This window comes from Eucalyptus grandis, chromosome 9 (genome assembly GCF_016545825.1).
Source record: "Eucalyptus grandis isolate ANBG69807.140 chromosome 9, ASM1654582v1, whole genome shotgun sequence".
In the NCBI taxonomy this organism is placed as follows: domain Eukaryota; kingdom Viridiplantae; phylum Streptophyta; class Magnoliopsida; order Myrtales; family Myrtaceae; genus Eucalyptus; species Eucalyptus grandis.
This window is the reverse complement of record NC_052620.1, coordinates 3,335,129-3,347,420: the sequence shown is the minus strand read 5'-3', so window position 1 is coordinate 3,347,420 and position 12,292 is coordinate 3,335,129.

The window sequence follows — 12,292 nt, the reverse complement described above, 5'->3', positions numbered from 1 at the left end:
TTTCTTGTCATAGTCGAGCCTGTAACTTTAGAATGCTACAACAAACTCCTTTGTTGTTATTTGGACCAACAATATTCATGGATTGATTGATTGAGATTATCACCATTTGTTTATTTATGGTTTTTTTAGCGGTGAATAGCGAGAGATTCTTCCTTATTTTTGTTTGTTTTATGATGGATGAAATTAGATAAATACCCCTATCTAGGAACATTAGTAATGGGTTTTGGTGGGAGTGATTTTTTTTTTGTCAAAAATACGAATTGCATTACTATCTTAACGAGTTCAAGTACAAAAAACGAGATTCCGAACACAATAAAACCTACATGACTTGAGCGGGGTTGGACAACCAATTGTGAGATAGGAATTCACATTGATGGGTTTTTCCAATCCAGTCCGTTATCTTATTTGAATCTCTGCTACAATGGGCCAAAATCAGATTTTTGAAGCCCGTGGTTAAGTTTTTGGCTTCACTGACAAGAGTTTCTGCTTCCCACATGAATTGATTTGTCCCTTGAAGAGTTCCTAACGGTACCGCACAATCTGACTCAAGTAAAACGGCATCTTCTGTTCGTGCAGTCAGAAGAAGAAATTTAGGATTTCAACCAAAGCCAAAGCTTCCGCTTGCTCAGCCGAGATCGTCCTCACCGACTACGCGAATCCATCCACCACTACTCCATTGCTGTCTCGAACGACATAGCCAATAGCTCGAGAAGTCGACCCCTCCACAAAAGAGCCGTCAATGTTGATTTTAAGGGTACCTTCTTTTGGGCACTTCCAGACTTGAGGTGCGTTGGCGTTCTCTGGTCCAGATTTCTTCATTTTAGCCCAGTGGACAAGTGATTGATGCTCTGCCATGGCCGTTCGAATGAGGTACTGTGGCTCTGGCTTTTGCTTTCTGAATATGAAGTTACTCCTGTTTTTCTAAATTTGCCAAAGGATGCTGGTTAGAGAATCGAAACTCACCGAGGCACGACTGAAATTAGGTGACCAATCTTCCATTCAAGGCGAGGCCCCGAGGCATAATCGTCCGGTGATTGAGGGGAGGAAGGGAGAAAAGAGGAAAAGAGAGGGGGTAGGGGTGAGCATTGGTCAGTCATGGACCGATGGGCAAGCCAAACCCCAGGTCTTGGTCAGGTTTCAAGGAAATTGGGTTGGTCTTTAGTCATAAATTAAATGGGCCAGATTTGTCTTGGTTAGTCCTCAATTCTAAGAATTTCGGATCGATCCTAACTGGACCAACCTAACTATATATATAACTTATAATTTTTTTATATAAAAAAAAAAACCTAAAAATAAACGGCGTCAACAATATTAAACAGCTCTTTAGTGAGAAGTTTAAGTAATTTTACATTATTCTTTAATAACTTAGATTTTAAATATCTTTTACGGCATCAATAATTATAATTTACGAATAAGGAAAATGTTTTTGTGAGGAGTCCTCACGGTGTCCAAAAATCATAAACAACTCCTTATGACATCATTCTCTAGTATTCGTTATTTTCTATCTTATTTGTCATCTTAGTCTTCAATTTGTTAAAATCGAAATAAACAACTTCTCGCTCATCACTTGACACTCGCCTTACTCGCTTTGGGCCACTCGTGATGTTCGATGCTCGCTTGACTTGTTGCTTCCTGCTTGACATTCAATGCTTATTCTGTTCGATACTCACTCCACTTGACCCTCACTACTTACCTTTCTTAACTGACCTCACTCGTTATCGAACCCATTTGGTTGGTATAGTCCTTAGTTGTCTTTTTAAGTAGTACAAAAAATGAAATAAAAAATTATTAGTTGGTCCTAGGTTGACCCCGAAACTGGACCGAATTTATTAGGTCAGTTCAGTCCTCTATCATTTTTTTATGGAATACAAAAAATGAAATAAAAAATTATCGATTGATCTCGGGTTGACCTTGGAACTAGACCGAACATATTGGGTCAATCCGGTCATCAGTTCTAAGCTCAATAAGGTCGGTCATCAGTCCAAAAAATTGAGGACCAGTACTGTGCGAGTTGATCCTGGGGTTAAGGGACGGATCGGCCCAACCCGAATCATGCTCACCCCTAGGGGGAGTGTTGTTAAAGGAAGGACCTGATTACGAGGGAGCAATGTCGCTAAATTTATGTTATATAGATACCCCTACCTTAACTTCATGTCTATATTTCGAAAACCTCCAAGGAAACTTAGGTTATATGGCATCCTTTTCCATTCCCTTCTCTCTCTAGCATCCATATAATATATAAAACTCAAGCTGCGGGTTCGAAAATTTCTCCAATCATACTTTTGGTTGGCGAATGGTAAACAGGTGAATGATGTCCGGATTTATATCTCACTTATCAGAATACCGGGTGGAGGGATCTTGAATTTCGTGTAAATTGATCGTGCTTCATGCTGCCGACCTTAGTTGTGAGCGGTATCTAATTGTAGGTTTTAGCTAGTTCTCGAGAAATTGCTTCATAAACTCCAGAGGTGTTTGATAACCTTTAAACTTTGTAAGATTTAATGTGGTTAATGCTTTTGATAACCTCTAGCTACACAACTTCATTGATCGTTTAAGTAAAAAAAACTCTTTCAATGCGGTAAACCATGGATTTACTTAATTGGGTGAGCAATATTTATGTGGTCAAAACTCCAAACTTTCCAACATTATTTACTTTTGATGTTTAGTAAGAATCAATTTAAAATGTTATTTAATTTTCATTAGTTATCCAACAATGTTTTACTTTTGTTTTTAGTACTTAAGGACTTCAACACTTAAGATTTAGCAATTAAGTTTCAATAATGGAAAATGAAATAAATAGTCCAAAGATTTTGACGTCCAAATATTTTGACCAAATGTGCATTGTCTTCTTGAAACTATAATTCATTCAATGTGATTCTTGAACTACCATTTAATATAGTCGATAAACATTTATTTTTATTTTTCAAATTTAGTCCCTTAACTTCCCATAAAAATAGTCAAATCATAATTAACTTCTAAATGACCAAATGCAGTTTGACAAGCTTTTTAAGAAGCGTATCTTGTTACTAAGTAACTTTCTTTTCAGGGAAAACCAAGATATTTGGTTGGGATAAGTAACCACAAGTATCATAATTTTTTACGTCGCTCACTTGCGTATCGTACCTTTTTTTTTAACCACTTGAATACCATAACATCTAAAAAAAAATAATTTGAGTGCAATGGCTTTGAATTAATTACTTGAGTACCATAACCTTTTATAAAAGGTCACCCAAATGTCAAAAATCCAATGTGGCATGGCATTTATATTATATGTCTTTAAAAAGTTATGTCATTCAAGTGATCAATTGAACAGTTTGTGATACTTAAGTGATTGAAAATAGAGTTATAATGCTCAAGCGAACGCCGTATGAAAGTTATGACATTTATGGCATTCCCTATTTAGTCTGTTGATGAATGGGCCATGTATCTTTTGCAAAATCATTGGCTTGATATATGTGGCGAGTGCATCTTTGAGTAGCTAGTGTGGCATACCTAGTCGTGGCATATATTATATGGAGAGATTTCCTGACTATTAGTATAGTAGGGCTATAGTAGCAGGATTGTCAAGCTCGAACCTCAAGCCATGGGTAGTGCAGAGTAGCAAAATTTGATTACAAAGTGCTTAACTTAATACGAAAATTAAAGAGTTTAACGTTTAATTAGTTTAAATTTGTTTGATAACCATAACTAGCAATGACTATTAAGGTTAAGTTGAATTTTAAAAAAAAAAAGTCACTTAATGGTGTATGAAGATGTTATAATTAATTTATCGAAGAAAAATGAGTTGATTGCAATTAGAATCTTACCAACAATATGGCTAAAACATACCGATAATGATCACTATTCCACGTAGTGCGAGAAAACAACAAACCTAGTTATGAGTTTTCTATTACTAATAAACAACTTTCAATTTCTACTCTTAGCACTCGAAACTATCAATACTTAAAATTCAGCACTAAGATTTTCAGCACCTACTTTTCAATTTTATGGAACGACCACCTAGATCGAGAGGCAACCCGCTAACGAACGAATCAATAGGAATGGACTTTTGGTTATAGATCCCTTAGAGCCTAGGAATAATGTTTGATACCTAGTTTATCCCTTCTGAAAAGCAACCCCTGCATTCCTGTTGCATGCACACTACTTAAGAAAAGTCCTCGAGACTTATGATCCTTACGGGAGTGTTGCTAATAACAGATATACATGTAGATCGAATGAGATAATTTGGTTAATTAAGTTATAAACTTTTTTTGAGTCATTTTAATCCTCAATTTTTGCAATTATATAAATTTAATCCATTTGGCCAATTTTGACAAGCCAATGTTGACGTAAACATCGATGGGCACTCATTGTTTAGTTGGGCTAACATAAATACTTTTTAATAATATTTTTGAATTTTTTTAATTAAAAGCAAAAAATTAATAAAATAATTAACAAAAAATTCGGAATAAAACAAAATATTTTAAAAAATTGTCCATATTAGTATCGGTCGGACGATTGACGTTGGCCGATCAAAATTGGCTAGATGACTGAATTCGGAGGCTGGGGGAACTAACACTTGCTTCTCTCATTTTCTAAGAGAATTACCAAAAAAAAAAAAATCTTAAATCTATTATACCTATGTCAATTTAGTTATAATTTTTTTTTTGCCAATTCGATCTTCAACTTTTGCAGTTATACAAATTCAGTCTATTTTGACCAATTTTCACATTTTAGTCTTGATGTGAATGCTTGTTCACTCTTGTTATTTGACTAGTGTTGACGTGAACGCTATTTAATATTTAATTTTTTGATTTTTGTAATTAAAAGTAAAAGAAGGAAGAAGAGGGAAAGGTAAAAGAAAAAGGAGATAATTAATATGAAAATTCGAAAAATATATATTTTAAGAATTGTCAACATCGACATCGGTCGGAAGGTCGGTGTCGGTAGGCCAAAATTGGTGAGATGACTGAATTGACATAATTGCAAAAAGGTTTAAGATTGAATTGGTAAAAAAAAAAATTATGATCGAATTGGTATAATTGCAATAAGTGTAGTACTTTTTAAACTAATTTCCTCCCTCCCTCCCCTCCCAAGCATGGCGTAGATAGAGAAGCCGCTATTAGTGAAGTTCATAGACTCCATCCAAATGCCGCCCATGACGGGCTAGCTTGCACACCTTTCTGTGAATACTCTCCTAGTTTAGAGAGTCTAAAGACGGCTGGCTCTCTACCCTCTTCCTCCCCAACCATCCCCAACTCTCTCAAAAACCCTAGCTTTCGACGTCGCAACAGTGCATGGAGTTTCCAATCTCGAGCAGTCAATCATAAAACGAAGTGCAAAAAGGATGTTGCTTTCATACGTCATGAAGCTCTTCATTCCCAACCCATCAATCTGATAGCCCCTGTCTCCGTCAAGAATGCCTGCCATTATGAAAATCTCTAATCAACAGGACGTACTACTTTGCATAAACATGCAAGTTTTCTATCCCAAATAAAGTTTTAATATAAAGCGATAGTCTTCCGCAATCTGCACAAAAATGATTTTAGATGGAAACATGAGAAGCAAGATCCTTTTTGCACTTTGTTTTATGATGGACTGCAACGTTGTTGGTGGCAACTGGAATGAAGTACCGAAGGACAGCCATATCTTATTGCCAGTTGGAGTTTGATTGCTTGTATCCTTGGAAATGTACGGTGACTTAGGCCATGTTTGGTAATATTTATGTTTTTGGGAATAATTTTTTGAATAATAGTTTTTTTTTATTTCTATTATCTGGACGAGTTTCTCGAGTGTTTCTCAAACAAAACAGGCTTGATATGTTACCACGACATATGTGGTCACCATCGTTGGCAATGCAACCACGATCTTGAGAAAAGGATGAGAAGTTTGCTGTCGATAATACGTAATACTTCTTTTCTGCACCGTCTCTATACGTCCAACGTACTTAGGCACTTTGCCATTCCTATTTGCATTTTCTCGTCGTTCCTTGAGGAGCATTTGTACATGAGTTTTCAAACCAAGAAAAAATAAGGCTATTTAGGGTGCGTTTAGATTGGCATTTAGAAAGCCCATTCGGCCCCAAGCCCCTTTGACCAAAATATGAGTGTTTGGCAGCCAATTTCAAGGAGCTTTCAAATGAAAGCCAGCCATTAGAATCTTGAAAGCCCAAAGAGGCAGTAGGGCTTTCACATTCTACCAAATGTTGAAAACATTTTTTTCCCTAAACTACCCTCATTAATTTTGCATATTTCCGTTATTGCCTCTGTATTTATTTATTTTTTAAATGAAAAAGGAGTAGCCCTTCGCCGAACCAATGAAGGGCGACGGTTCTTTGCGAACGAGATCTAGCGCAGAACGGCCATCGGCTAAGGTCGCCCAAGGTCGGGCGACCTTCGGCGAGTCGCGCGACCAGTGAGCCGCCGGAGGTTGCGTGACCTCGGTCGACCCTCGTCGAGGTCGCGCGACCCAACCGAGGGGCTCGGGAGGTTGCCGACCTCGGGCGACCGGGGGTCGTTTGACCCGGGGCCACGCGACCCCGGGCGATTCTTTGCTGGGTCTCGCGGCCGTAGGTGAAGTCGCACGACGGGTTGCATGACCCGGGCGGCGGTCGCCTCCGCGAGCCGGATCTAGCGCCGCGGCCGTCGGCTAAGGTCAAGAGTCGGCGACCTTCGACGAGTCGCACGACCCAGCCGGCCGTCGGAGGTTGCGCGACCTCGGTCGACCCTCGTCGAGGGTCACGCGACCCGGCCGAGGCTGCTGGGAGGTTGCCCGACCTTGGGCGACCGGGCGGCTGCACTGGGTCTCGTGGCCGTAGGTGAGGTCGCACGACGGGTTGCGTGACCCGGGCGGCGGTCGCTGGAGTCGTGCGGCCCAGGTCGAGCAACCACAGTTGCCGAGGTCGGGCGACCTCAGTGACCTTCGAGTGGGTCGCGCGACCCTCACTTAGGGTCCAGTCGGGCAACCTCTAGCTTGGCCCTCATTTGCAGTCGTGCGACCCTCGCCGGAGGTCGCGACCTCGGGCGACCTCGGCGACGATAGTCGGCGCGAGATCTGGCTCGTGGCGGCCGCGGCCCTTGGCGAATCGGCGAAGGGGTTTAGTTAATTTTCAAAAAGAAAAAAGAAAAAAGAAAGAAAAAAGAAATATATATATATATATATATATATATATATATTATACCTAAAGCCCCTTGGAAAGTTCTTTTTACCAAACACACATTCAACTCAAAGTCCATTTGCAAAATTTTTTACTAAACACAATTGTATTTTCCCAAATAGCTTTGGGTTTTCAGCATTGCATTGGACTCAAAGCCCATTGAAAATCTTGAACCAAAACGCAGACATTAGGCTCCATTCGTTTCATGGAAAATAATTTACGAAAACGTTTTCAGATTTTCGGCGTTCGTTTCACGAAAAAGAATTCATTGGGAAAACGTTTTCCATGAAAGGAAAAATTCTTCTAAATTAGAGGAAAATGTTTTCCACTTTTCAAAGTGGAAAATATTTTCCTCCTTGATCACTCTTATCTCACACCTCTACATATCCTTACTCCCTCCTTCCCTTTCTTCTTATTATGTTCTTTTTTTATTCGAATTATTTTTAATTTTAATTCTAATTAATTTTAATTTCCTTTTTCTTTTCTATTTCTATTCTTTGTTTCCCATATTCTTCTTTCTTGGCTAGTCGTCGGCCATCACCGGGCGAACCTCAAGGTCGTCAATCTCAAGCTCGCTCGTCTATCTAGCGAGCCTCGAGCATGACACTCGCGCTCACCAATTTGATGAGAGGCGAGCCTCATGCTCGTCGAGCTCGAGGCTCGCCGGTGGTCGTTGTAGGCGTTGCCATGGCCGGTGACTAGCCAAAGAAGAAGGAGATGGAAAATAAAGAAAAAAGAAATAAAAAAATTAATAATAGATTTTAAAAATTTTAAAATAATTAAAAATTAATTTTTAAAAATAAAATAAATGAAAAATAATATATGGAGGAAAATATTTTCCTTACTAAACAGCGAAAAATATTTTCCACTTTATTTTCAGATTTTTCCGAACATCGAAAATAATTACATTTTCTGGAAAATGACTTCTTGGCAAATATTTTCTAGAAACACCACATTTTCTAGGAAAATGTTTTCAATTTTCAGCGTTCATTTAATGGAAAATGAATTCTTTGGGAAAAACATTTTCCATGAAAGGAAAAAAGTCTTCTTAATTAGAGGAAAATGTTTTCCACTCTTGAAAAGTGGAAAACATTTTCCTCACTTGATCTTTTATCTCACACCTCTACAAATCCTCACTTCCTTCTCCTCCACCTTCTTCTTTTTTTCTTTTTATGCAAATTATTTTTAATTTTCTTTTTCTTTTTAATTCAAATTATTTTTTAATTTTCATTTTCTTTTATATTTCTTTTTTTCTTTTTCTTTACGTTGTTTCCTAGCTTCTTCTTTCTTGGCTAGTCACCGAGGCCACGGCGATAGGCGCGGCGGTTACGGGCGAGCCTCGGGTTTGCCGGCGAGCACGAAGGCTATCCTACCTCGGCAAGCTTAAGCTCGCCGCTCGTCGACCACAAGCTTGTGCTCATTGATCTAGTGAGCCTCGACCTCATTTGGACTCGGGCGTTGCCGGATCGGTGAGCCTTGTGCTCGTTGGTGAACTCGAGGCTCACTTGTGGCGGTTGCTAGCCATCACCATGGTTGGTCACTAGCAATCATTGTGGCCGGCAACCAACCAAGAAGAAGAATATGGAAAACAAAGAAAATAAAAATAAAAATAAAATAAAATAATAAAATTGAAAAAATAATTGAATAATCGATTTTAAAAAATAAAAATAATTAAAAATCGACTTTAAATAAATGAAAATTCCATTTTTAAAAATAAAATAAATAAATGAAAAATAGTATATTTAGGAAAATATTTTCCTTCTTGAACAACGAAAAATATTTCCACTTCATTTTCGGGTTTCATGAGAACATCGAGAAAATAACTACATTTTCCTAGAAAATGATTTATTGGAAAATATTTTCGAAACACCACATTTTCCTCAAACGAATGGAGCCTAAGTAACTTCCTTTCTAAGGGACCATCAAGAAATTTGATTGGGATAATAGTCCTCAAAAGGCTCAAGGGGATGAAACAGACGGGAGATCCGCCCTAGGGTGGGAGACCCAGCAATATTACCCTCATATTCCTTCTTTGTCAGGAAGATAAAAATAGATAGGAAATTAGGAGGCCTCACGGTGGTAAAGGTAGTGTGGCATCCTGAAATTCGAGTCCTCAAAGGGATGAATGGATGTGAATTTTGTCAATGCATTGTTGGTTGATCTCACTTGAAATTGATCACTTCTGAGATACTAACTTTGAGGGGAAATGCTAATGAGGACAGAACTCGTACGACTAAAGGACTTAACTTGGGAAAACGACTTGATTGTGAGACTTGCGTGAGGATGATCTTGTAAATAGGCAGGTCGATTTCAAGGACGACTAGAAGTCGATTTGCGGACAGAACATAATGGAATGACGGATGATTTCGTTTATTATTATTGAGCCCGCGAACAACCCTAAGTCGATCCTCGGTAATCGTGTACTTTGAAATAAGAATCTATCCTCCACAAATTCATGTAGTTAAGGACGTCCATGTGTCAAGATATCTTGAACGTGTTTGGTACGAGTTGATTACACGTGAATTCTCAAAGTCGCCTATTAGTTTGAGTTGTACCCAAAATGGCATTTGGGCGAAATTGACATGGCATGAGAACCCAAGATTGGACTTTGAATTATCGAGAATGTTTGGAATGGACTTCGGATGTTGCTACTTCGTTAGTTGGTAGTGCCAGTCAAGCTGAGTGTTGAGAAAAAGGACTTACGGACCGAGGAAACGAGTCCATGAGGACGTGGGCCGAGTAAAGCCAATGTGGGCCTTAGGCCCAAGGTGGGACAGCCACCATAGTAGGCCCAAGGCAATCAAATGAGCCCATTAGGCCCAACCCACCTTTTTATCTTTCTAGCCCATTGGTAAACCTTAAGCCCATTTGAGCCCAATCAATTCCCAAGCCCACTCTTATTTATTGCCTAGCCCATTTCTTAGGCCCACCCATCATTTTTAGCTCAAGGGCAAATTGGGAATTGGTGCAAGGTGGAAATGACCAAATTGCCCCTAAAAGCATGTGGATAAGGGCAAAGGAAGAGAGAGAAGATGAGGTCACTTGCATGAGGAGTTGAAGCATGCATTGAAGAGCCTTGTTAAGGAAGACAACCAGCCCTCTCCTTTCTCTCTCTCCCTCCTTGGTGAAGCAAATTCGTAGCTTCTCTATCCCATATTTTCCTTCCTTCCTATTTCTACTCTAGTTGACCTTTCTCCAAAAACCCGAGTTAAAAGTTGCCTTCCCGTAAGAATCAGCCTCCATGCCACCCACCATTGTCTTCAAAAGGCCCAGACCGTACGGACAAACCCTGCTGCTCGCTGAACGGAGCCACCGGTTGACTCACCAACCGGCCAAAAGCGCTCGCGTCCCAGTCGGTCCGCTGCCTGCACCTTTGCCCGCTGTTTCACTGTTTAAGCCATTTTCTTCTTGTTTCGACCTTTCCTCCACCTAGCCTAGCCACCGGCCACTCCCCTTTGACCCCCTGGTGCTGTCGATTGTCGGCCAACCCCTCGCCAGAGCTTCGGCTAAGCCCGTTCAGCTCTATTCTTCCTCTAGTAGTCTAGTTTTTAGTGTTTCAGTGAGAGTCCAAGTTTGCGGTTACTGTTCTAGCCCCAGGATCACCTTGGATCGTTGTGATAGAGGTCCCCAAGTGTAGCCTCGTCGTCGCCACAACGTTCGTGTCTCTGGCCCGTTTAACGGGTGAGTTTAGCTCATAATCCTTTAATTAACGCATAAACTTGCTTAGAGTTGGTTTAATTAGTGTTGATTCTAGCTTAGGAGGTTTAATTAAGTCATATTAGTTCTAAGATAGGTGGTTAGATTAATGGTTAAAATTAGATTAGTTTAATCTTACTTTTATTTGCTTAATTGTGGCTTATGTGCTTAATTAAGCTTGGTTAACTTTAATTGATTAATTGCTTGCTTTAATTAGTGTTTTTAATGACTTTTGGATTTAATTATTAGTTATTTAATTTTTGAAATTCACTCTTCACGAGACATTGTTCACCCGAGAATAAAAAGTTGTCCAATTTCATGTGTTTCGATCTTATGAGGTGATTTGAGTATATAAATGATCCGTATGAATTGAGTGAATTTCACAAAAAAGGGAAATATGCTTTGTCCGAGAGACACCAAAATGGATTGCCTTTAGGGAAAATGATTTGAAATAGTATTTGCAAGCATTGTGCATTGGTTAAATGCTCAAAGATAAGAAGGGAGTATTAATGGTGTGCTTGTGTGATCAAGAAATGGAATCCGTCATCCAATAGGCGTTTGGGGGCAATACCCGGTAAGAGTTGGAAATCAGTCATAGTAGATTCTGGACCGATGTCCCTTTTTGGGAAACTGTTTAAACCAGAGTTCTAGACGTAGCCATGCCCGACGGAGCGAGATGAAACCCGATATTTATCTGTAGCTCGACAGGAGTTGGATGATCGCTGACTAGAAAGTTGGCTATGGCTGGGAGGTCATAAATAAGTGGAACACTCGTGAGTGTTGAGATTGTTTGGCCTTATTATGAGATAAAATTGTGTGGCATGGTATATGACATGTCATAACAATTTTATTTTATAATCGGGACCCGTGTAATCGATATGTGCTATGTGGTGTACTAATGTGCAAGAGCGTATGAAAATCATGGCATCATTGGTTTGTGACTATGCATGAGTTGAGCTTATTGTTTATGACACGCACGCATGAATCGATAACGTGCGGAGTGTGGCAATGGTTAGGTGAGATTGCTTATGATGCGACTCATATGTGATTGATGATCTGCATCATCTAATGGCTATGTGCATTGCATGTATTGTATTGAAATTCAACGTGCAGGGTATGACATACCAAGTAAGGTTGCATGCAAATCGACTATGTAGTTAGTGGTTAACCCTAGTTGTTGTGATTTGTTGATTGTTGCTTGTTAGTTGTGGTAAGTTTGTGAGGGTGGTTCTGGAGAGATACCATGAGTTGAGTTAGTGTTCTAATTAGGGGTTTAGGGGAGGACTTGCTAAGATTTATATCTCACTAATTATTGTATAACCACTTTTAGGTCCTTAGGATGACACTTCCACCAATGAGGTTCGGTATCCCTAAGGATTAGGATACTATCGTGACGCACCACCGCTTCCCGAGTAGGACGCATCTGTATGAGAAGTATCTCACCACCATCTGGGTGGATGA